The 22,551-nt window shown below is 44.3% G+C and overlaps 1 long non-coding RNA gene across 1 annotated transcript; it reads left to right on the top strand.

Annotated features, from left to right (window-relative positions):
- Nucleotides 1-1,386: 1,386 nt before the first annotated feature.
- Nucleotides 1,387-21,089, top strand: LOC140603895 (uncharacterized). The gene is made up of 5 exons (XR_012006901.1): nt 1,387-1,591; nt 5,687-5,819; nt 12,659-12,830; nt 19,981-20,127; nt 20,673-21,089. It is a non-coding gene; the product is annotated as an uncharacterized lncRNA (long non-coding RNA).
- Nucleotides 21,090-22,551: the final 1,462 nt, after the last annotated feature.

The raw sequence follows: 22,551 nt of genomic DNA, 5'->3' as shown, positions 1-22,551 counted from the left end.
ATCCCACAGATTTTAATAGAATTGGGTTCAAAAGTATTTAAAAATGGAGCTCTGAGTCAGGTGTTACTTGGAAGTGTGGATTTGCAGACGTTGGGATTTTCTACACATTGATTTCTAGTTAAATTTAAAGTAGAATCCAAAGAATGTTCTTGGACAATAATTACCAGTTTATAGCCCAGAATGTGGTCTATTTTGGTGACTATACCATACAAACCTGGGGAAAAGGTATGTTCTCTTGTTGTAATGTTCTATAAGTCAGCTTTGTTTAATTGGTTTTCTGCTGCTTTGATTGGTCTTTCAAATTTTCATGTTCTTTCTTTGATGGATTTTTTTAGATAGTTATGACTTCTTTGAAGATTTGGCATTATTGGATAAAAAGGACATTATGTAGTTTTAAACAAAGCAGATTTCGGAACAAGAGTAGATATAGGTACCCCCCCCCCCTTCTCTTGATCAGTGTTAACATGGTGGATCTTCCTCCATCCCTTTACTTTTAAAACCTGTCAATTTCAGTGTGGGGACGTAGGGGATGTCCCCACTATAGGTTCTCTTCAAGAAACATTAAGTTTTGTTTAAATTCAAATTGCCATCATGACATCCAGTGCTCACCTCATTATGTGCCCTCCTTAATACAAGAAACATTTTTACAAGAAACCTTTTATTTTTTTTATTTTTTTTTTTAATTTATTTTTATTGGTGTTCAATTTACTAACATACAGAATAAGACCCAGTGCCCGTCACCCATTCACTCCCACCCCCCGCCCTCCTCCCCTTCTACCACCCCTAGTTCGTTTCCCAGAGTTAGCAGTCTTTACGTTCTGTCTCCCTTTCTGATATTTCCCACACATTTCTTCTCCCTTCCCTTATATTCCCTTTCACTATTTATATTCCCCAAATGAATGAGAACATATGTTTGTCCTTCTCTGACTGTCTTACTTCACTCAGCATAATACCCTCCAGTTCCATCCACGTTGAAGCAAATGGTGGGTATTTGTCATTTCTAATAGCTGAGTAATATTCCATTGTATACATAAACTTTTAAATGTACTTTTAATTGGTATATTTAGGCCACTTACATTTAAAGATCTTATGTACATCTTAATTGTGTTAGTCTTAGGCTGTCCTAATAAGACACCATAGACTAGGTGGCTTAAATTATTTTCTCAATTCTAGGGGCTGGGGAGTCAGATCAAGGAGCCCACTGATCTGGGTCCTTAGTGAAAAGGCGGTTTTCTGCAGACCATGGAGGAGGCTTCATTGTGTCTTCATATGGCAAAGAGCAAGTGATCTCTTTGTCTAAGAATGCTGATCCTATTGGATCAGGGCCTCACCTCTATAATGTCATGGAAACCATTACTTCCTTAAGAATCTTGGGAGATACAAAGTGGCTGTATTCAGATATAGGGCTTCTGTCCTAATCCCATTCAGCCTATAACACAGCCCTTAGTACATTAATCCTAATTATAAATTCTTTCACAATCCTAAAAGCCATGTCCTGAGTCTAAATCTGATGCTGGTTTTGTCTTTCAGACTTTTTGCTTTTATTATTAAAAGCCAGGTGAAGCCAAAAAGTATAGAGGTGTTGTACAAGGTAAGGGGACCCGGAGGTACATTGGTTTCTAGTGTGAGAGTTTATGTTAACCTGGCCATGATTTGAGCTACATTTGATTTTGGTACAGTATTCTCCCTATAAAGTCATCAGGAGACAAAACTAAGGACAGGAAGAGTATGAAGCCTCTGGCACTTATAGTAACTTTAATGTGTAGTTCTTCTGGCTTTAATCATACTGTAGCTCTGCTCATGGAGGGAAGAGGTGTGGGGAGAGAATGTTTTACAATCTTCCAATTAAACTTCAGTCCCTTGATGAGCTGTGACCTCCACATGTTTCTTATCCTGAGGGACAGGATAGCTAGAGGGGGCAAGAATAGAGGAAAGTTTGGAACATGCTCATAAAGTTTTTCCCCTCTGGAGACGGGTCCTTTGCTATTAGAATGCCCTGGGCTTATTTCATAATGACAACTCTTCCTCAGCCCTGCCAGAGCTGGAAGGGTGGAAGGGGAATCTTTCTTGGATTTTCACAGAGAACCCACAGGGAAAAGTCCCCAAAGTAGAGCCCCTAGAAATTTCTCCTCATGATAGTCTGCAGTTGGCTCCTAGAAATTCATCCAGATTACCACTTACATCTCTACCACCTCAGGTCCCCAGCAGCTTCTGCTTTAAGCATATCTTGGTTGGCATGGTCTGGATTTGCTTATCTCTGCAGGACAGCTGCCACCTGAAATCTGATGTACCTAAAACAAGTCACTAGGTTTACAGGGAATGGGCTTTTAGTCTATCCAGTTTTTTGTTGTGAGGAATGGGGTGATGAGTTCCAATATCTTTACAAGTGGGAGCTGACTCCAAAAGTCAGGTATGTTTAGTTTAGGTCCTCACCAGAATCTGGGGCAAATGCTCTGGTACAGTGGTTGACTTAGGAAGTGGTCTTAGGAAGCAGGAATAGTGAGGAAGGAAGACATATTTGCAAGTTTATAGTACCAATACCATTGCCATAGGCTGTAGGGGCCAAATTCTGCTGTGACCATTTGGAGAGCTACAGAAGGCCTTCCAGAATCTTATTTCAGAAAGCCTACAGGCTGGGAATTTACCTAGAGTCTCCTGTATAGCATTGTCTAGTACTGCCTTGGGAACCCTAAATTTTAAACACCCCAGGATGTGTCTGCTTGCTGGCCTGCTATCCTATAGCCTGGGAAAGGCCCTGAAGCAGACATGAAGGCACCTTAGGGCCAGCACTTGGTGTTGGTCACTGTCAGCATGAATTGGACCTTTTGAGGTATGTCTGGAGCAGAAGTTAGACCTGAACTGAATAGTATAGGGCACCAAGAGCATCTTCGCATAGGTGACCGCATTTCATATGTTGGGTATGCAAGAAACAATGTTACTGTCCATGCTGAACAGATGGGCTATAATTCCAGATATCTTAGTGACTTTGTCTAAACATTAGGGCACATCTGGGATATTAACTCTAGTCCTGTTCACCATAGACCCCATGGATAAAAATGGCATTCCCCAACTCCCGGGAGTCGTGGAACAGTTGTTTTCACAGTGCCTACTAGGGGAGAGCCAGGGCATATTTGTGTGACTGTCCTATCTCGTAGAATTGTGATTCTCTGATCCCTCTCCACACCAACATTGGAATTTTTCCCTAATTCATCCACCCAGATGGTCAGCATTTTTGGCTAAATCCTCAGAGGAGGTACCTTTCTAAATGCCTATGAAGATAACAGTTATCCTATATTAAAAGAGTGGGGAGGAACTTTTAGATTCTAATTCTTAAGCCTGAGCCTGCCTGGTATCCAGCTTGAGACCTGAACTATGGCTATGTTGTTTAGAACCTCTTTCTGGAATCTGACATTGATGTGATTCTTAGATATTGACTCATTCATACAAGTATTAAAAAGGTCAAGCATGGCCAAAGGCTGCATTAGAGGTAATTATGTACATGTGAGTATGGTAGGATCTCAATTCAGAATTGCTTATAATTGAAAGATGATCAGTAAGGGGCTAACACATAATTCATACAGATGACATGAATATGATGAGGGATCCTGAACCTATTACCCACAGAATGCTGGAATGTTGCTTTCCATGAAAGCTGCCTAGTTATGAAAGTCCTAGAGGCTAGCACTCCACTACAGAACATATGTACTGGATTTTAACTTCATAGTTAAAATAATTGTTTTTCTGAAGGAAGTTTACTGCAAAATGTCATTTGCCAAAATTCCCTCTAAAAAGCCGGATACACAGGTGGATCATGCATTAGAAACCATTTAAGTATATATTGCTCTTATCCTCAAGAGTCCTAGTTCTGTTCAAAACCATGGCACCTGTCACATGAGAATTTGACATAGGACTATGGTTATATAGGATTAGTGATCCCACCATGTGAAAACCGACTCCCACACAGCCACTCAGGAAAGCACAACTGCAGTGTTTATGAAGATCATGAGCAGTGGAATGTACTTAGGGTTGAAAATGAGAGGCTCCATGTTCAAGGTCTAGGTATACCCATTAGCAACAGGTCACTGAGCAGAATACTTGATCTTTGACAAGATAGTCTCCCTAAGAATCTATATTGGATTGAATTGTGAAGCTGGCATCAGCAACTTCTGGGCAGGAAGAAAATATATATATAAGACCTCTGATCTTGTGTTTGGCAAACTCAGAAAAAAAAAAAATGAACCATCCTCTTAATGGAAGCTCTGTGCAGTAGTCTGCATTAAGATTCTGGAGGAGTAGAGGCAGCCTGCTGCTCTTGTTCTATACCCATCCCGAAACACTCCATCATGGGCAAAGGGCCCTGGTGGCTTCATCAGGTGGTTGAGCATAAGTAGGGCTGGCTGTGTGATCTGGCGCCAGGTGTCTCTTGATGCTTACAGGAAGTTTGCTCATGCAAATTCTTCCTACACTGTCTTGAGCAACAGAACTCATTCCTCATGGAGAGGAGGAAACAAAGCTTCATTTATTACTGTACAACATTAATTCAATTATTCTGGGTTATGGAGAAAATCCCATCTTGTTCTAATTCCAGTCCTACTACTGGATCACTATGCAAGATCTGAAACTATATTTAACCTTTAAAGCCCTGCTGTCAATCATGTTTATCAGGAGGCAGTTCAGGGCTGTGTGAGCAGCCAGTGGCTTGGCACATCTTAAAAGAGTAAACTAGAACTGACCTATTTCAACCTCAACTTTCCTCACTGCAAATATTAAAATCTCTTGAATTTAATGGCCAAGAATCAGGAGTCTGACTTAAAATTTAGTGTCTTGCTTTAGGCATTATGACTTATGATATTAAACCCATTTATATTAAGATTTTTAGCAGGATCCTTGAAACCATTCAGGGTGTGTTATTGTCTCACTATATCTGAGATCTGAAGCCTCAGAGAAAAGTAACCTATACAGGTCCCACAGCTGTCATGTTACTGGAGTGGGTTCAACCAGGTGGGATTCTCCATCTATACTTGCAGCTGTGCTCCCCCAACAATGCAAACATGGCTTTCCTTTAAATTGGTCAAATGCAAGGTAATTCTTGAAGATCAAGTCAGGCAAATACATTTGAACTTTCTTTCTGAGCCAGTACGCAGAAGGTGGTACCGGCTCAGTGTTAGAAGTATCAGCTTGATTCCAGACGCTTATATGGGAGCTTCAATGCAAGCTTCATGCAAGCTATGGCTCCATGTAGCTGGATTCTTTGTACCCCCTTATGGGAGATGCAAATAATGGTACCTAGGTCTTGGGTTTGGGAGAGTTGTTAGGTTTGAAATACCTATTATCTGCCCAGCGTCTGAAGTGTTTAGAAGTAGGGAAGGGGGAATGAAATGTCCTTCCTGCCACTCTTAGAGGCAGGGAGGGAATGGTTTTAGTGATCCATTATTAGCTTTGACCTAATAGTCTGCATTGAGTAACATAAGCCTCATTTCTTCAAAACCCCCCTTTCCTTCCCTCTGACCACTAGGATTCTAATGCATCAGGCACTCTGTCCCCCACCTCCCTGCATTCATAGGTTTAGGTCAATCCTAACAATTCATGTAAGGGATCACATTATCCCCATTATAAGACAGGGAAACTGAGGCTCAAACTTTTCTAGGTTAATACAGTTAAGTGCTTCTCTCGGATTCAAATCCAGGCTGGCCCAAAGGTCTGAACTCTTCCCTTGTCCATCTGAAGACACCTGCTGAGCACTTACAATGTGGTTGTCCTTTTAGCTGCTTTGAGGTTTGTTGAGAACAAGCTTTCTACAAGTCCTACTTCCTGTTAAGGTAGGAGACATGGGAATAACTGATACAGCAGAGTCTGCTCATAGCTCTTAGGGGCTTGAAAAGTGCTTTGAGTGTTCAAAAGAAGACCTCTCCCAGGGGGATGAGAGGGCTAGGAGTGGGAAAGGCCTGTGGGAGAGGATAGAGAGTGGCCAGGCCAGAGCGGGGAGACCCCAGCAAGACCTAGTGAGAAGCAGATGAGCTACTGAAATGGAGAGCTCTTCCACCTGGAGGCTCCCCACCATACTAATCCAGCCTTTGGACACTCAGCCTGTAAAGTGCTCATAAATAAGAGGAAAATGGACAGGTGTCAGGATCCTCAGGTTCTGGTTCACTCTGCTACTCTTTGGGAGGAAATACCAAGAGTCCATTTCCCATCCCTTTCTTACACTTTCTTCCCTAGCATTGCCACCACCTCTGCCTTTCTTCTTCCCTTCCTTCCCTGACTAAGGTTATTTTCAACAGGATTTATTCCATGTATTGAACACCAATTGTGTGCCAGGAACTCCTCTAGGTACTGGGGATTCTTCAGTGAACAAGATGGGCAAAGACTGGCTCATGGAGATTGTTTATGAAAGGAGATAGAAAATAAGGTGGTAAAAACTCCACTCCAAAATTGCTGGAACTACAGCAATTCAGTAATGTGGCAGGATTAAAAAAAAAAATACTATCAGGTGTGCAGAAGTTAGTTGCATTTCCATACACTAACAAGGGGATTGAAGAACGAAATTAAGGAATCCCATTTACAATTGCACCCAAAACTATAAGATAACTAGACATAACCAGAGAGGTAAAGGATCTGTACTGTAAAAATAGGACACTTGAGAAATTGAGGAAGACACAAAGCTGGAAGAATATATTCCGTGCTCAAGATTGGAAGAGTTGTTGAAATGTCTATCAACCCTAAAATTTGTATGAGATCAGAAAAGACCCTGAATAGCCAAAGGAATGTTTTAAAAAAAAAATAAAGCTAGAGACATCACAATGGCTGACTTCAGGCTACATTATGAAGCTGTGATCATCAAAACAGCATGGTACTGGCACAAAAACAGAAATAGATCAATGGAACCGAATAGAGAACCCAGAAATAGATCCACAATTCTATGGCCAGCTAGTCTTTGACAAAAAATATGCAATGGAAAAAGGGCATCCTCTTCAATAAATGGTGCTGGGAAAAGTGATCACATGCAGAATGAACTGGACCAATCTCTACACAAACTCATAATGGATAAGAGATCTAAATGAGCCAGGAATCCATCAGAATCCTAGAACACACAGGTAGAAACTTTTTGACTTTGGCCACAGCAACTTTTTGCAAGACCGGGCTCTAAAGGCAAGGGAAAACAAAAACAAAAATGAACTCCTGGGATTTCATCAAGATAAAAAGCTTCTGCACAGCAAAAGAAGTAATCAGAACTAAATAGGCAACCTATAGAATGGGAGATGATATTTGCAAATGACATCAGATAAAGGGCTAGTATCAGATCTGTAAAGAACTTCTCAAACTCCATACCCCAAAGAATCTAGTCAAGAAATGGGAAGACAAATGGACATTTCTCCAAAGACGACCTATACATGGCCAACAGACATGAAAAAAATGCTCTATAGCACTGGTCACCAGGGAAATGCAAGTCAAAACCACAATGAGATACCACCTCACACTAGCCCGAATGGCTAAAATTAACCACTAAGGAAAGGACAGATGTGGATGCAGATTAATAAAGCAGGAAACAGATGTTGGCAAAGATGCAGGAAAGGGGAACCCTCTTACACTGTTTGTGGGAATGCAAGCTGGTACAGCCACTCTGGAGAACGGTATGGAGTGTCCAGATGAATGGATAAAGATGTGGTATATATGTGTATATGTTTATACATATACACACAAAATGGAATATTACTGCATCATCCAAGAGGATGAATATCTCCCATTTACAGGGACATGGATGAAACTGGAGGATATTTATACTAAGTGAAATAAGTCAATTGGAGAAAGACATTTATGTGGTCTCACTCATGTGGAATATAAGTAACAGTGAAAGGGACCGTAAGGAAAGGAAAGGAAACTGAGGAAAAATAAGAGGGGACAAATAGAAACTCTGGACTCTAGGAAATGGAGGATTTCTGAAGGGAGGGTGGGTGGGGGGATGGGATCACTGGGTGACAGACATTGAGGGTACATAATGTGATGCGCACTGGGTGTTATAGGTTGGCAAATTAAGTTTAAGAAGGAAAGGAGGTGGTAAAGAGAAAAAGTAAAATTAAGTACAACAGGGTAAGGAGCACAAGAAGTTTTATTGCTTCGATATTGCTTCTCAAGGAGTCATTGGAAAGTCCTGGAGAGAGCTGGTCATGCAGATAGTCAGGGAAGAGTTCAGGTGGAGAGACTAGTGCAAAGGCAACATCCAGGAGCATGTGTGGTCAGGCAAAGAAGTGAGAAGCCAGAGCAGCTGTATAGGTCCTATCTCTTGCAGGGCCCCAGGGGTCACTGCTAACACCTGCTTCTATTCAGAGTGCAACTGGGAGTCAGTGAATTATTTGAACAAAGACCCAGCAGCCACAGAAGTCTGTTAAACAAGCCAGCCAGTGGCAGGAAGGCCAGTTAGGAGACTAGAGTGGCAATCCAGGGGTGACTCCTGCCCAGCAGCCATGGCAAGTTACAAAGAACTATGAACCCAGGCCAGGCAACTAGGGGAGGCCCAGAGGCAGGAGGTTCTAATATCCGAGGGGCCTGGAATAGAGCAAAGCTAACAGGACAGAAAGCCCAGAGTAGAGAGACAGGGAGGGTGCTTATAGGCAGCTGCTCCTCTTTGGTTCTGTGTCCTTCTCCAGGGACCTAAGGGAGGGGGATGCTTGTTTTTGATTGGGGTTCATCATGGACTGTTGGAAGACCAGCATCACTCAGCCAATTCAGGGACTGCTCCCATGGGAACCCAGAGTAGGTGTAAACTGAAGTGTCCATGTGGACTCAGAGGCTGTGGCCTCCAGGCTGAGCCAGGGAGACTGGGTGGGGGTGGGGACTTAAAAAGCAAAATGCCTCTTTCCCAGTCTGTCCCTTCTTCCCCCTTAACTTCAGCTAAAGCAGCTCATCCATTCACTTGGCCCCTACATACACACACACACACACACACACACACACACACACACACACACACACGACTTTTACTGGGTGATGGCAGTAGGTGTCCCCCATGCACAGGGACCTGGATGGAGGGGCAGGGGCAAAGGCCCTGCTGCATCAATTCACAGACCTTAGGAGTTGCTCCCAAGGAAGAATGGGAATTTTTTTAAGAAACTTTTTTAAAGGATAATCTGGGAGATTAAAGCCTTTTCCCAGAGCTGTGGGGACATATCCTTCCCAGCCCCACATGCTGGGCACAGAGCAGACGTGTCCATCGGGCGCTGAAAGTACAGCACTCAAGACCAGTTTAATGATTTTTTTTTTATATGCTAGATTAAATTAAAAGTCTTGACTTATGAAGGTAGGACTTAAACAGTTACCTTACAGAACTGGGGGAAAAGCTGAACAGTTAAAGCAACCCATTTTTGTTGTGAAAGGAGAAAAAAAGTGTCAAAGAATACATTTCTCATCCTCAAAGATTTTTTCTACAAAGCTTGCATGAACACTTGCCAGATACTATAGCCAACTATAGGACTCCACGGAGAGGAAAATAGCAAGCAGTCCACCATTAGGACTTCTACAAGTAGTCTTACTAGGATTACGATTGTTTACCAAGTGTCTTCAGGACACAGAGCTAAGTACTTTGCATACTTTCAGTTTTGGCTGCCATTAGATATCACAGCCCAGGGGGCCTAAAGAGTTTATTTTTCATGGTTCTAGGGGCTGGGAGCCCCAGGGAAAGACACCAGCATGGCTGGATTCTGGGGAGTGCACTTTTCCTGGCTTGCAGATGGCCACCTCCCTGCTGTGTCCTGACCAGATGGAAAGCAAGTGAGTGCTGATCGCCTTTTGTAAGGGCACCTATCCAAGGCCCCACCTCCAATACTACTGTATTAGGGGGGTTAGGGCTTCACCAGGAGTTTAGGTGACCTTAGGTTCATATCACACGCATGAGCTTCTTGTTGGGTCTTCACCATAACTGTTAGAATTCTTATCATGGTTACTTTACTGATGAAGAAACTCCAGTTTAGAGAAGTTTGAAAACTTATCTAGGTTCACGGCAATAAGGCTGACCAGAGTTTAGGATCCAGATAATGACATCTGATCTGTGCTGTTATACACTATTAGGAACCTAAAGAGCCTGCAATGCTGGCATTGCAAACTTCTTGTCCATCATTAGGATCTTCTTTTTCTTTATCGTTGCCTACATATAGAATCATCCATTCTCCCCTCACAAGATGTTAAGGATTTTTTCCTTTTCACTTATGCTCTTAGATAATTTAAATTCCTCCATCTAGAAATTCGTAAGACTTCAGCAAGATTAAGCTACTTGCCCTTTTCCACCTTTCTAGAATATCTATCTTGAACTTGGAATCCTTTTGTTATGTTGTTTATACATGAAAAAATGGTATATTGGTTAATTGCCTTGCTTGCAATGGAATTGTGGCCATTTGAATATTCACTCAAAACTTTGAGAAAAGTTACTGTACCAAATTGAGTTTTCTTTCACCCTTTTCCAGAAGAACCTCAAAAGTAGAACCATATGATTAAGTTATTTAATTCAACATTTATTGAATATCTGATGTATCTAGCTGTGGACAAAATGCTTGGGGGTTGGGGGGACAGGACAGAGGTGGGGCAAGGGAAGTGGTCACTTGTCAGGAGCCAGGGGAGGGATACCAGAAAGAACAGGTACACAAACCCATCAGACAAAGCAGAACAGGGCGATGCTGTGAGCCTTCTGAGGAGAGCAGGCTATCTCCCTCTGGATCAGCAGTGAGGTTTTAGGAGGAACAGATCTTGCAGTTAGGCAGCTCTAGATTCAAGTCGCATCCTTAACTATGGTGTAGCCCTAGGTGTGTCACTTGATCCGTTTTTGTTTTCCTGCCTCTTCTACAAAAGGATACCTCATTTCCAGTGGCATAATGTTACCATAACCACAACTTATCTGGCCAGGTTTGACCTAAACCTCAAGTAGTGTGATTACAGAAAGTGATGACTGGTCTGATTATCAGCCACCTGGGGAGACTTGAAACCTATCGATTTATATAGTTTTACATGCCTCGTCCCTAGTGGCTCTGACTTGGTGGCTTCTGGGAATCAGCAGTTAAATCTTGCTTTATTACTGAAGTATCATGGGAGAAGGGCACTCCATTTGAGTGGGCACCACCCAGGATGGAATTCCCAGAGAAACCTCAAGGTCACTGGGGGAAAAGCTGAACAGTTAAAGCAACCCATTTTTGCTGGCAAATAGAAGATGGAATAATGAGTGGGGTAGGAATGGAGATACCTGAAGGTTTCCCAGTAGGGAACTTAGACACTGGTATATCGACAACAGGGAGCAATTGAATAAGTTAGAGATGGGGAGTGAGACTGGAGTTGAGCTTGCTTCTACATTTTTAAGTATATTTTTATTGAAGTTCGATTTGCCAACACCTAGCATAACACCCAGTGCTCATCCTATCAAGTGCCCCCCTCAGTGCCCATCACCCAGTCATGCCATCTCCCCACCCGCCTCACTTCTACAATTTAATAATGCAGGCCAGCCCTCCTGTTTCTGGAGGGGAGTCAAGCATGAGGGCATTTGGACTCCTGTGGCCTCCTACCTGCAACATGAGGGCCCTGAGAAGCTGTATTCACAGGCTGAGGATACATATGGGGAGGGAGGATATATAGGCAGGCCCTCCCTATTGTCCAGACAGAGCACATCCTCCTCTAGGAGGCTTCCTTGAGTAGATAAAATCTGTTCCATCCCATTTGTGCTGCAAGTCATCCCAGACTTCTGTCTTGCTGCCATTTTTGTTTGGTTTCTTATTTTGAGCCTGGATGAAAACCCAGGTTTTGTAAGCTGGGTTTCCCTGGATCTTTTTTGTACTTGTCCTAAGTATTTTTCTTGTCTTTCCACATTTCTTTTGCATTTGATTTGGTAGCCATTCCAACTCCATGCCTTTTGCAGTGGTCTTAGATATTTCTCTTACCAAGAGCCTTGATAAAAAGGTTAAACCAAAGTGCTACACTAGGCTTGGAAGCCAAGAGTATCTCCACAGCATCTTCCAGAAAGCTGTCAGACCACCTAGGAGATGAGAAAATGAAGTACTGTTCCCACAACCACACTGGTAGTTACTTCTTTCACAAATTCGAGTCTCAATTTGTTTCTCAATGGATTTATGGGAGTTCTAAATCCCAGTGGGTCTTAGTTCACAAAAGTTATAGACTGGCTTCTAAGTTCTGATAATCTGCCAGGACTTCCTAAATACCTCAAGACCTCAAGGAAAATCAGTTCATTCATTTGTTTTAGGTATTGTTTTAGGTATTGGGGGGGGGGGGTCTTCTATGGATATCCCAGAAAAAAAGTGGAGGGGATCCTGTGTAGGCGTAAGAGGAGACCTGGGCTTTCCATTTTTCTGGGCTCTGGAACACATGAATCTTCCCTCCTTTTCTGGGAACCTTGAGTTTTTAATCAGCCAAAAGGTGGAGACTACATGGATCTTTCTTGCAAAGTCCTAATGCCTCTGCTGGAAGCATATCCTACACTCCATCTGAAAAGAGGTCTAGACTTTCATTTGCTAAGCCTTCTACCTGGTGATGGATCTGTAGCTCAGAGAACAAAGACAATACTATTAAACTTCAGGGTGTGGGTCCATCAGATTCTAAAAATAGTCCCCCTCCTGTCCAATTTGATTTGTTTCCAAGTCTGTCTCTATACTCCCATCTTGATTTTTAGTTGGTCCCTGGTCACCACTCCTACTACAAGGGCATGACTTCTGTGTGCAAGGACTGTTCCTGGAAGAAAGTTGTATACAAAAAAGGAAAGATTGAAAAATTCCTTTCATGGAACTGATGGATCTCTCCACTGGAATTCCTTTAGGTATTTTCAGTCAGCATGATGGGGCGGGGTAAGTTTTATGTTTAATCTCTAATGTAGACATCCTAATAGATGAGCAAAGACTAGACTGCATAATTAGCAGTATGGGTATAGGAAGAGAAGATTCCAGACAGGAACAAAGGATGTCAAAACACTTACCTTAGAATAGGAAGAAAACTGGTATGGTTGAAGCTTATTAACATCTCCCCCTCTCTCAAAGATGTAGTGGGTGTTGGGGTGATGATTACAAAAATGACCTTATGGTCTTAGGTTAGAATTACTCTAGTGGGGATACAACTGTGGTGTAGGGTTGGGATCTTCAAAAGTCACTGTGGGTCTGTGGGAGAAGAGGTCTACTGTGAACAAGATGAAGCAACGAGACAAAACAATCACTAGAATCCAGGCAAAACATGGGGACTTAGACCAGAATAGGAAGCAAGGAAATGTCAGAGTGGCTTGATAGTGGAAGAATGCTCTGGGGAGCAAGGGTAAGAATACAGCTTTTTAAAGATAAGTCAGAACATGTTTGTTGACTACTAAATCTTTTACTGGCTCAGTGATTCCCAGGTCAGACACACCCAAGGCTCTTTGTGCCAATTCCCTGTCATTGGGTTTCCTGTCTTATTTCCAGGGACTCCTAATGGGATGTTGTATATATCATATATAGGGTAGCATGTAGGGTATATAGTTCCCTACAGATGTGATCTTAATGTTCTGGAGATTTGCACTTGTTGTTCTGCACTAGGATTGGTACTGATTTAAGGAGATCTGCAAAGTTGTCAATGATCTAAATGCTCAGTTCAAATTCACAATCGTAATAGCAAGTGCTCTGGACTGGAAGTTTGTATACACAAAACTTGAGAGTGAAGACCCTGATTTTTAGTGTGGTGGTGTTTGGAAATGGGCCTCTAAGTAGTAGAGTTCTAGGAGGTCATACTGGTAGAGCCCTGATCAAATGGGACTAGTGCCCCTATAAGACACCAGAGGAGTTACTCTCATGAAGGCAGAAGGATACAGTGGCCATCTACAAGCCAGCAGGAGTCTTACCAGAAGCCAGATTGGTCAGAACTGAAGTTGGGACTTCTAGACCATACAGAGACTTCTGGTGTGTAAGCCACCCAGACTGTTTTGTCATGGGAACCTCAGCAAACCAATATAGAAGTCAGGAGGGGTATAGTAAGTGGAGTTCATGCCCTAGGACCTTTACATTGTCCCAGGAGTGGTTTAAAAAAAATGCTGATTTAAGGGTGTCTGAGTGGCTCAAGTTGGTTAACCATCTGACTCTTGATTATGGCTGGGGTTATGATCTCAGTCAGGAGATGGAGCCCCATGTCAGGCTCCACATTCCTTTGGGAATCTGCTTAAGACCCCTCCCTCCCTCTCCCCTACTCTTTAAAAAAGGCTTTTAAGAGAACATGATTGACTTATGAACATCTAACTCCAGTGAGCCCACCTCCCCAGAAGATCCGGCTTACTGCATTACTGCCACTCACCTAACCCTTGGTTGTTTCGGAGACGGAAGTTGTGGATTAGGAGGGAGGTTCAGGCTGTAGTTTATCCCCTCACATCTAACCTTTTAGTCACAACATAACACCTTTTGATCACTAGATCACCAGGTCCCTGAAGAACCCTAACCTCTAAATTTAGGTTTCTCTTGTCATAGGCTCTTTCAGCTTTCCCTGACCTTAGATAGCATGGCCTAGTGACAGAGGACATTCAACACTGAGAGTCTTCCTTAGTTATAAAGCTGAGCAAATTCCTATGCCCTACTGCCCAGCATGATGCCTGTAGACACTCAATTCTTGTAGGCTCCTGGCATTGGAGAATAAGCATGGAGGGCACAGACTCTTTATAACCAAATATAAAAGTCAGTGAAATATCAGGTAACCTTCCTGCTTAGAGAGGCAGGCTTTAGTCCTAGCTGAGGGGTTTCATTCTCAAGAGGTATTCTGAGCCCTAGAAACCTTTTTCTCTCAATCCTGACCATGTTGAAGTGTTTCTCATTCCTTCAAATGGTGACGTGATGTGTCCTCCAACCATTCTTAGGATTAATCAAGATTCCAGTCTAGCACAGCAACTTTATAACAGCTTTTAACAAGGGAGGAGGGCCTTGCATTTGCTAAGCTGCTTTTTCCTCAGGGTTGTTTCAGGAAAGCAACTGGCCATGTTGCCACAACCTAGAGGTCATAGGAAGTTAGGCTCAGCCAGGGCCGAGCAGTACAGAGGACAACTGAACTTCTGGATAAAGTCTTACATATCACATGTGAGGCCAAGGTTCTAGGATGAAGACACTAGAACTCCAAAACCAGACTGAAACTAGTGAACATCTTTGGTACATAGTAGAGCTCCATCTTTTAGATTGGGATACAGGGCTTTTTTTGTAAACACGATTCCTGGAAGAAAGCCTAGGAAAATGACTCTGCACTTTTGGAAGAAATAAATCATGAGTGATCAACAGTTTTTGAAAATAATTCTGTAGAAGAGGCAAGGCAGAGGTTGGACTTGTCAAAGATTGATTCCCTGCAGTCTGGTCTCCCAGAAGAGGAATTGGCCCCTTGCAAAACTTCATAGAAATTCTCTACAACTCAGCTCAATGTAATTAATCCTCAAATACAAACGTTAGATTCTTACCACCATAGAATCACAAAAGGGAGGGGGTGTTTGTTCTCAACCATAAGCTCTGTGATGGCAGTCCCCAACTTCCCTTCATGTGACAACAGAAATTTGGACCCATCCCCTGGAGGTTTATGGGAAAATCTGAAGTTCCCTCAGCCCATAAATACGCAGGCAGGGTAGTTGTGGAGCTAATGTCAGTGACCTAGCCCTGATCACACCAAGGGAGGGACTGGTTTTCCCCTGTTTGTACAGCTTCAGATTCCCAAGTCATAAGTAGTAGGGGGGATCCTTTTTCAGAGTCCCATTGTCCTGCCAGAGGTGCTGTCCTGTCCCCAGGATACAAGGAGTGCCATATACACTTACTTGAGTTTTTCCCCCCCTCAATAAACAGTGTTAAAATTGGTATTGTTATTAGTTCTGCTTAGTCATGGGTCTTTGTTGGAAGGGCAACTGGTGTTCTAGTCAGGTCTAGTCTGGCATTCAGAGGCTTAATTAAAGGTGGACTAGAGTGTTAGGGACGGACTCTTCTGATGCCTGGCCACACCACCTGCAGCTGACATTTCTAACCCCAAGGTGGTTTCTGATAGTTTTGAGAACTAGCCCAGCAATGTTAGAGACATGGTAGGAGAGAGATGCTTGTATGGGGTAGTCTCTTGTTCAGTGATTTGGAGACCCAGGGGTCAAGGGCAAGGATACATCTGGAAGTATACAGAAGCAGGACTGGAATCCAAACCTGAAGGTCTTATTCTTACACGATAAAGGACATAATCTTGAATTGAAGGCAAGTTTCATCAGGAAAAGAACCTGATTTTGTAGAAGCAGAACAGCATCTCTAAAACATGTAGGAGTCTCACATCTGGACCGCTCAAAACCAAAACAGAGGCAGAGGACAGTGGTCACATTGAGTGTCAGTGATGTAACCTCCTCATCTTAGAAGGGATCTGGCATTATGACCGACTAATCCCAGGTCTTCCTCAAAAGAATTACTCAGACATGCTTACTCCAGCATAATGGTGTAGGTCTCAAGGTAGATCCTGACAGGTCAGTTTCAAGACTGCTGTTATTCCTGGGAAATCAGTATGGGAGCAGAGCAAGGTGTGTGTGTGTGTGGTGGGGGTGGGGGGGGGGGAAGCCAGCACCTGAGTCAGGTACGGCCAGGCCAAGTATATTTAGAGGTGGGTAGAATAGGACCACTAGCCAAGGAGGAGGCCATGAACATCCCTCCAAAGGTCCTCCATGAGCTCAGGCCACTGGGAAGCAGACATCTTCATAGGACCTAGACTGTCCAGTCTCAATTTCTGTGAGCCCAGCAGCCTTCTGGTCGTAGCTGAGGACAGGATCATCTCAATAGAAAAGCCTCAGATCTTCCAAGGAAGACTTCAATGTGAAATGAGAAGTCTCAAGGCAACTGATGGCTGATTAGTGTGGTGGAGGAAGGGGTCAAGTTTAGCAGTCTCGCTCACTCAGGTGAAAGAAAAAGTTCATCCCCTTTAGGAACAGAAGTCGCAGGATATTATTCATCTGTAAAGGCAAGATGAATGTAGACTAGAATGGGACTAAGTCAGGTCAAAAGGCTTTAAGTGGTCTTCAGTGGCAGAAGCGGAGGGGAGTACATTTCATTTTTCTACTATGGAATAATCCCTCAGGCTTCTGTAGGTCCCCGAGAACTTCCAGGTTTGGAAGCTGAACATTTCCTAAATCCATTTTGAAGAAGTGGCTAAACATGGACCACTCCCCCCACTGCAGCTTAACGGCATCCTTATTCCTTGGGGACCTGAGGACTCCCAGTGTTCTCCCAGCTGGAACTACCCCAGCTGGAGATGGCTCTTCAGGAGACCTGGAGACAGATACAGTTATTGCAGGGACATCAGAGAAAAGCAGGAGGGACATTTCAGAAGACCCCTACATGGAGCTGGAGCTCTGGCCTCCTGTCCCCAGGTTGCAGGACTCTAGAGAGGCATTTAAACTCTATCACAGTTCTGTCCCTTCTGCTTCAGGATCCAGCCTAGATGGAAAAGAGACAGGCAAGCCTGTCTTTAGATACCTCAAAGGAGGCTGGACATGGACCAAGTCCTTGCCCCTAGTCAGGGGCAAGTAAAACTGACCACATTGCCAGAGCCTCTGACCCAGGCAATGTGGTCTCTTCCACCAGCAGCCTTCTTCTGGGAAGGGGAATCCTCCACCAGCACAACTCTGGGGACAGTCAAAATTAGGTAGTTATTAGGCTTAAAGCCTAACACATTCCCTTGACTTCAGAAAAGGGTCATAAGAGTATAGGAGATATACCTAACAAGGTCCTCATCTTGTAAGTGCACCTCAACCCACTCCTTTAAGGGCTAACTTGCTTCAAGCTTCTGGGCTCCTTTATTCTATATTCCTTGTTGACTTAAACCCCATAATTGGTAGAAATAACCTTTCTTGAAATCCTGTAGACCACTGACTTTGAGGAACAAAGGACTAGACTTTCTAGAAGATAAGGCCTTCTACACTTGAGAACCACCACCACTGACCATACGGTCTTCAATAAGAGGCCTTGGAGCCTTGATTTTTGGTACAGGTGAGGGGTCTGGATGGCCTTTCCAGGACATGGCTTATAGGACTGAAGTGCTGTCTTTTATTGGGAGCATTTCCTGGCAGAACAGAGGAATCTGGAAGCCTTGCAAGGATAAGTGATTAACTCCTGAGCACCAGATTCTCCTGCACATAGCTCCCCCACCATTTACAGCATCTCCCCCATCCCGCCCCGCTGCCTGCCCTGTTTAAGGCCTTGGCTTCACCTGGACAGGGAGATGGGTCTTTGGGACATTAGTCCACCATCTTCCTGAGTAAAGCAACCTTTCCTTTCCCACCATCACAGGTCTCGAGCATGGACTTTTGAACAGCAAGCAGGGGAATTTGGGTTTCAGTAACAATGTCACTGGGGGACCCAGAAGTTTCTGAAGTGCATAGCTTGTATAACTTCTCACATGCACATGAGAGGAGGCAGACCCATAGTCCATCTTTATCTCCAGTCTACTGGTCAGCAAAGGAGCCCTTTGAGTAAGCAGACTCCAAGTTATTTCTCCAGGTGGATCTTGGGCAGCCCAGACTTCGTGTACCTTATTAAAATCATATGGAGGAAGTCGCTACTCTAAAAGGTTCAAACCCACGTAGACCAGTCCTGGATGATAGGACACAGCTTTCCTTTGTAGCTTTCATACATTAAGACTTAGTCTAGTACTGTTCATCTCAGTAGAGGTTGCTAAGTGTTGCCCCGTCCCACCCATGGCCAGTGGCAGAGCAGTTGGTACATCCTTGGGCTTCAGCCAAATGTGACTCATTCATCCCCTCCCCTTCCTAAATGTCTTCCCCAACTGGTCTGCAGTTCTTACTTCTTGGCTCCTGTGTAGTCAGGAAAAGGTCTCTTTGCCCTGACTTCACTCTTCCCATCAGAAAGAAGCAGAGTGGAGGGTAGAGCTGGCCCCACAGAAGCCCCGAGCTTTTAACGCAAACCTTGAAACCTGAACAGAATCTTGAGGATTGCTAGAGTCAACAACCCACTAAAAGTTGCCAGAGTAGACAGACCTATCTTCTATGTCTGGGAAAGTGAGGTTATGGGTGTTCTGCAACTAGAGTTTCAGAGGAGAATAGAGTCCTTCTCAGGTGCACTTGTTTCTTGCATCTGTCTTGGTTCTAGGCAGAAACCAGATTCCGTGATCTGTGTTGGTGGCCTATTGTTACATGAACCCAAAGCACTGTGTTCATGTTGAGATTTGCCTCTCAGACTTTGATCCTGTTCCATTCTTGACTATAGTTCTGTCTTGCTTGTGTTGTCCCTGGTCTGCATAGCATTGAAATCCCGGGAAACAATGCAACATGGAGGTCAGGCCTGGCTGCTTTCTCTGATCAGTCCCTCTGGCTAGGTGTGGTCCCCTGCCAGGGAATGGGGAGTACCTGCCACTAGCCAGGACTTTTATGTTTATAATGGATACCTGAGCTCCATCCTCAGCCATACTAATGGTCACTGCCTTGAGAAATTCAAGGTGAACAAAATTCATCCATTAGAGAAGAGATTCAATGGATGGCTCACCTAAATCTTTCACCTCTTGGAAGGTCAGACCCCGTTAAACTTGCCTTGATTCCAGTCTTCCCATCCCATCACTTATGTGACTTAATAGCACCTCAGGAAGAACCTTTCCCTCAGTCCTGCAAAGAAACCAGGGCTTATAGGAATAAACACCTTTCTAGTAAGTAACAGCTTTTGAAGATGAAGCTAGGGGCAAACGCTCACTGGCTTCCCCACAGGGAAAGTTCTAGAACTCAAGTCTAGGAAAAATTAATCAGACCATGAATACATCAATGTGTGCTTAGTTGCAGAGTGCCTGACATCCTAACTGAAAGCACTGAACAGGCAGAGGTCTATAGGAGTGTGGCTTCAGGTAGTGCACACAGTCACACACACACCAGTGTACCCAGAAAGCCTTCAGGACAAGGCTGTATGACAGGACCTCCATGACCCTCTAGTCACAGGACTGGATTTCATAACAGGCAAACCTCAGCCATGTCTCACCTGATTCATCTTCCAGAAGGTCCCCTGGAAATCAACTCCTTTCAGGGGCTTCCAAGGTGAAATCTGAAACCGGCCCCCATAGGCAAAGGGAAGAGGCAAGACAGAAGAGGCAGGCCACTAAGTTGGTGGATGGCGGCTTTCATAAAGGGAATTTCCACACAAGGTAGGTCTTGGGTGGCAGCAAGAGGAGTGGAGGTCTAGACCCATCCACCAGATCTTAAGAGTTGTTAAGGAGACTTTAGCTGGGTTCACCTCGAGGCATGTCTTTGTAGCAGGCAAGGTAAACAGAACCTTGGACAAGGAGGTGAGGAGCCCGAGCTGGTACATCCGAGTGCTAGGGTCCAGCTTACAGGTCAATCAGCATCTGGTCTTGGTTTTTTAGGACATTTGGTCTTCCTGGAACCCCCTCCCCTCATTCTGTCTCCTACTCAGAGGTTTTCACACAGTTAAGAGGCAGGGCAAAGTGTCCCAGGGCAGACTGGACCAAGATCTAAAGGCATGAAGCTTCCAGAGCCCAGTTTCCACTAAGTGTTCCGCAAGACCCAGTGAAGTGAGGCCTTCTCGCAGGATTTAATATGGAAAAACATCACCTGCTGTTTCTACTTGACCAGGAGAGATTGGACAGAAAAGGGTTTTCCCTCTAGAAAGGGGCCAAGGATTCTAGGACCAGAGACCACACTCCTCAAGTTTAATCTTTTCTGCTTTCAGATCCCCCACCCGCAAGGCTGGAGTGTACAACTGTAGATGTGCCCTGTTCTCAGGGCCTTATGGTTAGTGTGGGTGTCTTCAAGAACCAGAATCTGTCTCCTGTGCCTAAGTGTAGTCAGAGGAGGGGCTATCAGCCTCCCAGTCTGGCTCTCGGTTTTAGTGGTCAATTTGCAGGAATGGTTACATATCCCAGTTCAAAAGCTGAATAGAAGATGCCTGGAAGTTGGATCTAGGCATCTTCAATGAGGATTTTTTTTTTTTTTTGGGAGGGCCAGCCAAGAAACCAAGATTAGTTTTGGGTCATGGTTGGGCTTCCTGTAGGGAAGCTCCTAGTAGAGAACACATCAACGGCTGCCTTTGCCTCACGGACACCACTGGGCAGTGGTGGAATGGCCACCTTGGTCCCAGGTAATCCCATGTCACAGGGCCCATTCTTGGAATAAAGCCACTCTGGAAGTTAGGGATTCTAAGAGGGATAACTTGGGCATCTGCTGTCACTTGCCGCCTTGAGCAAGACTGTTTCAGGTCACATCTGAAGCTGGGAACAGTCTGCAGCTTAAAAACACCTCCAATCAAAGGGAGAGAAGATCAGTATTCAGGCCTAGCAGACAATAGTAAGAAGCAAATGTGACCAAGCCGCAGGTATGGATTATGGTTTCCCAGGGCAACAGCCAGCCCTGAAGCCTGCTCCAAGCCATAGCCCTGAGCCCCAGGCTTCAGCTGATGCCAGCCTGAAGTTCTAGGGATCCATCGCTTTGCCAAGATCATCATTCTTAAACATTACCTTAGGTTTCCCTACTCCCTGGCTACACTCTAGTAGGAGTTTCAAGATCCAGTGCTGGCTCTGAATCAAACATGATGATTTTAGGGACATCCATCATGGACTAGACTCAGAGACCCAAGAGCAAACAAGTGCTTTGTGGTCAGGCAGTACCATCTTTTGTGATGTGACCTCTCCCCCAACCCTTTTGCAGAGAACCCAGCTCTCTGTATGCATTTTTATCTCCATTGAGGCAATAACAGGCCAGTATTAGGAAATTTTGCCTCTGCAGCCTCAGTAAGTCCCATTGCTCCAGATGGTCACACCTAGCTTTATGCTACCTATGCCACCCTTGTAGCCGATTGCCAATATCCACTTTGTGTCTGTCCATTCTACATTTCCAGTGAACAAGTATAGAGCAAGCAGTGCAGGAAAGCATCCCTTCATTCTTCCCTGCGGCCCCCTCAGCAAGGAGTCTGTTCCCACAGCCCTTTACCTTGGGTAGGCCTCTTTTATGGAGTGTCTCTCTTCACCAAATCCATCTCCTGACAAACCAGAGGCTACTAAAATCCTTCAAGACTCTCCTGGGTGAACAATGTAAGGGAACCATCTCAGGTGCCTGATGCAGGAAGGCCATCTCCTGTGCACAGAGCTCCTCACAGCCATACTGCCCCTCGGAGGCATTGTGATAGGTTTTGGATGCGTATAGGTTTGAATTCCTAGTAAGGACAGATAGATCCATTTAATCCCCGCATGCACATCCACTTTATAACTATAGCATTTGGCAACGCTGTGCCCACAGGGATGGCAAACCAGCTTCTACACTCAAGTTTGCCAGTACTCTCGCTGGAGGGAGGTCACTACCAGAACTTAAAATCCTGAAACCGTACTCCACATACCGTGGTGCTCAGTGGGTTATTTACTGGAAAGTCCAACTAATAAAGCTGAGAGATGGGCCAGAACCATAAACCAAGGCATTTCACTAAACAGCACTCCGAGTCATCAGACAGGGACTGTGCTGGATTTTTGTTGTTAGTCTTTTGAACCAGGCTTATCTGGTCAAAAGTAGACATCCTCCATCCAGCATAAAGCCTCCCCAACCCGTTTCTCCTTTTTGCC

The sequence above is a fragment of the Canis lupus genome, chromosome 14, assembly GCF_048164855.1.
Source record: "Canis lupus baileyi chromosome 14, mCanLup2.hap1, whole genome shotgun sequence".
Classification (NCBI taxonomy): Eukaryota; Metazoa; Chordata; class Mammalia; order Carnivora; family Canidae; genus Canis; species Canis lupus.
This window is presented reverse-complemented; position numbering and strand designations above follow the sequence as displayed.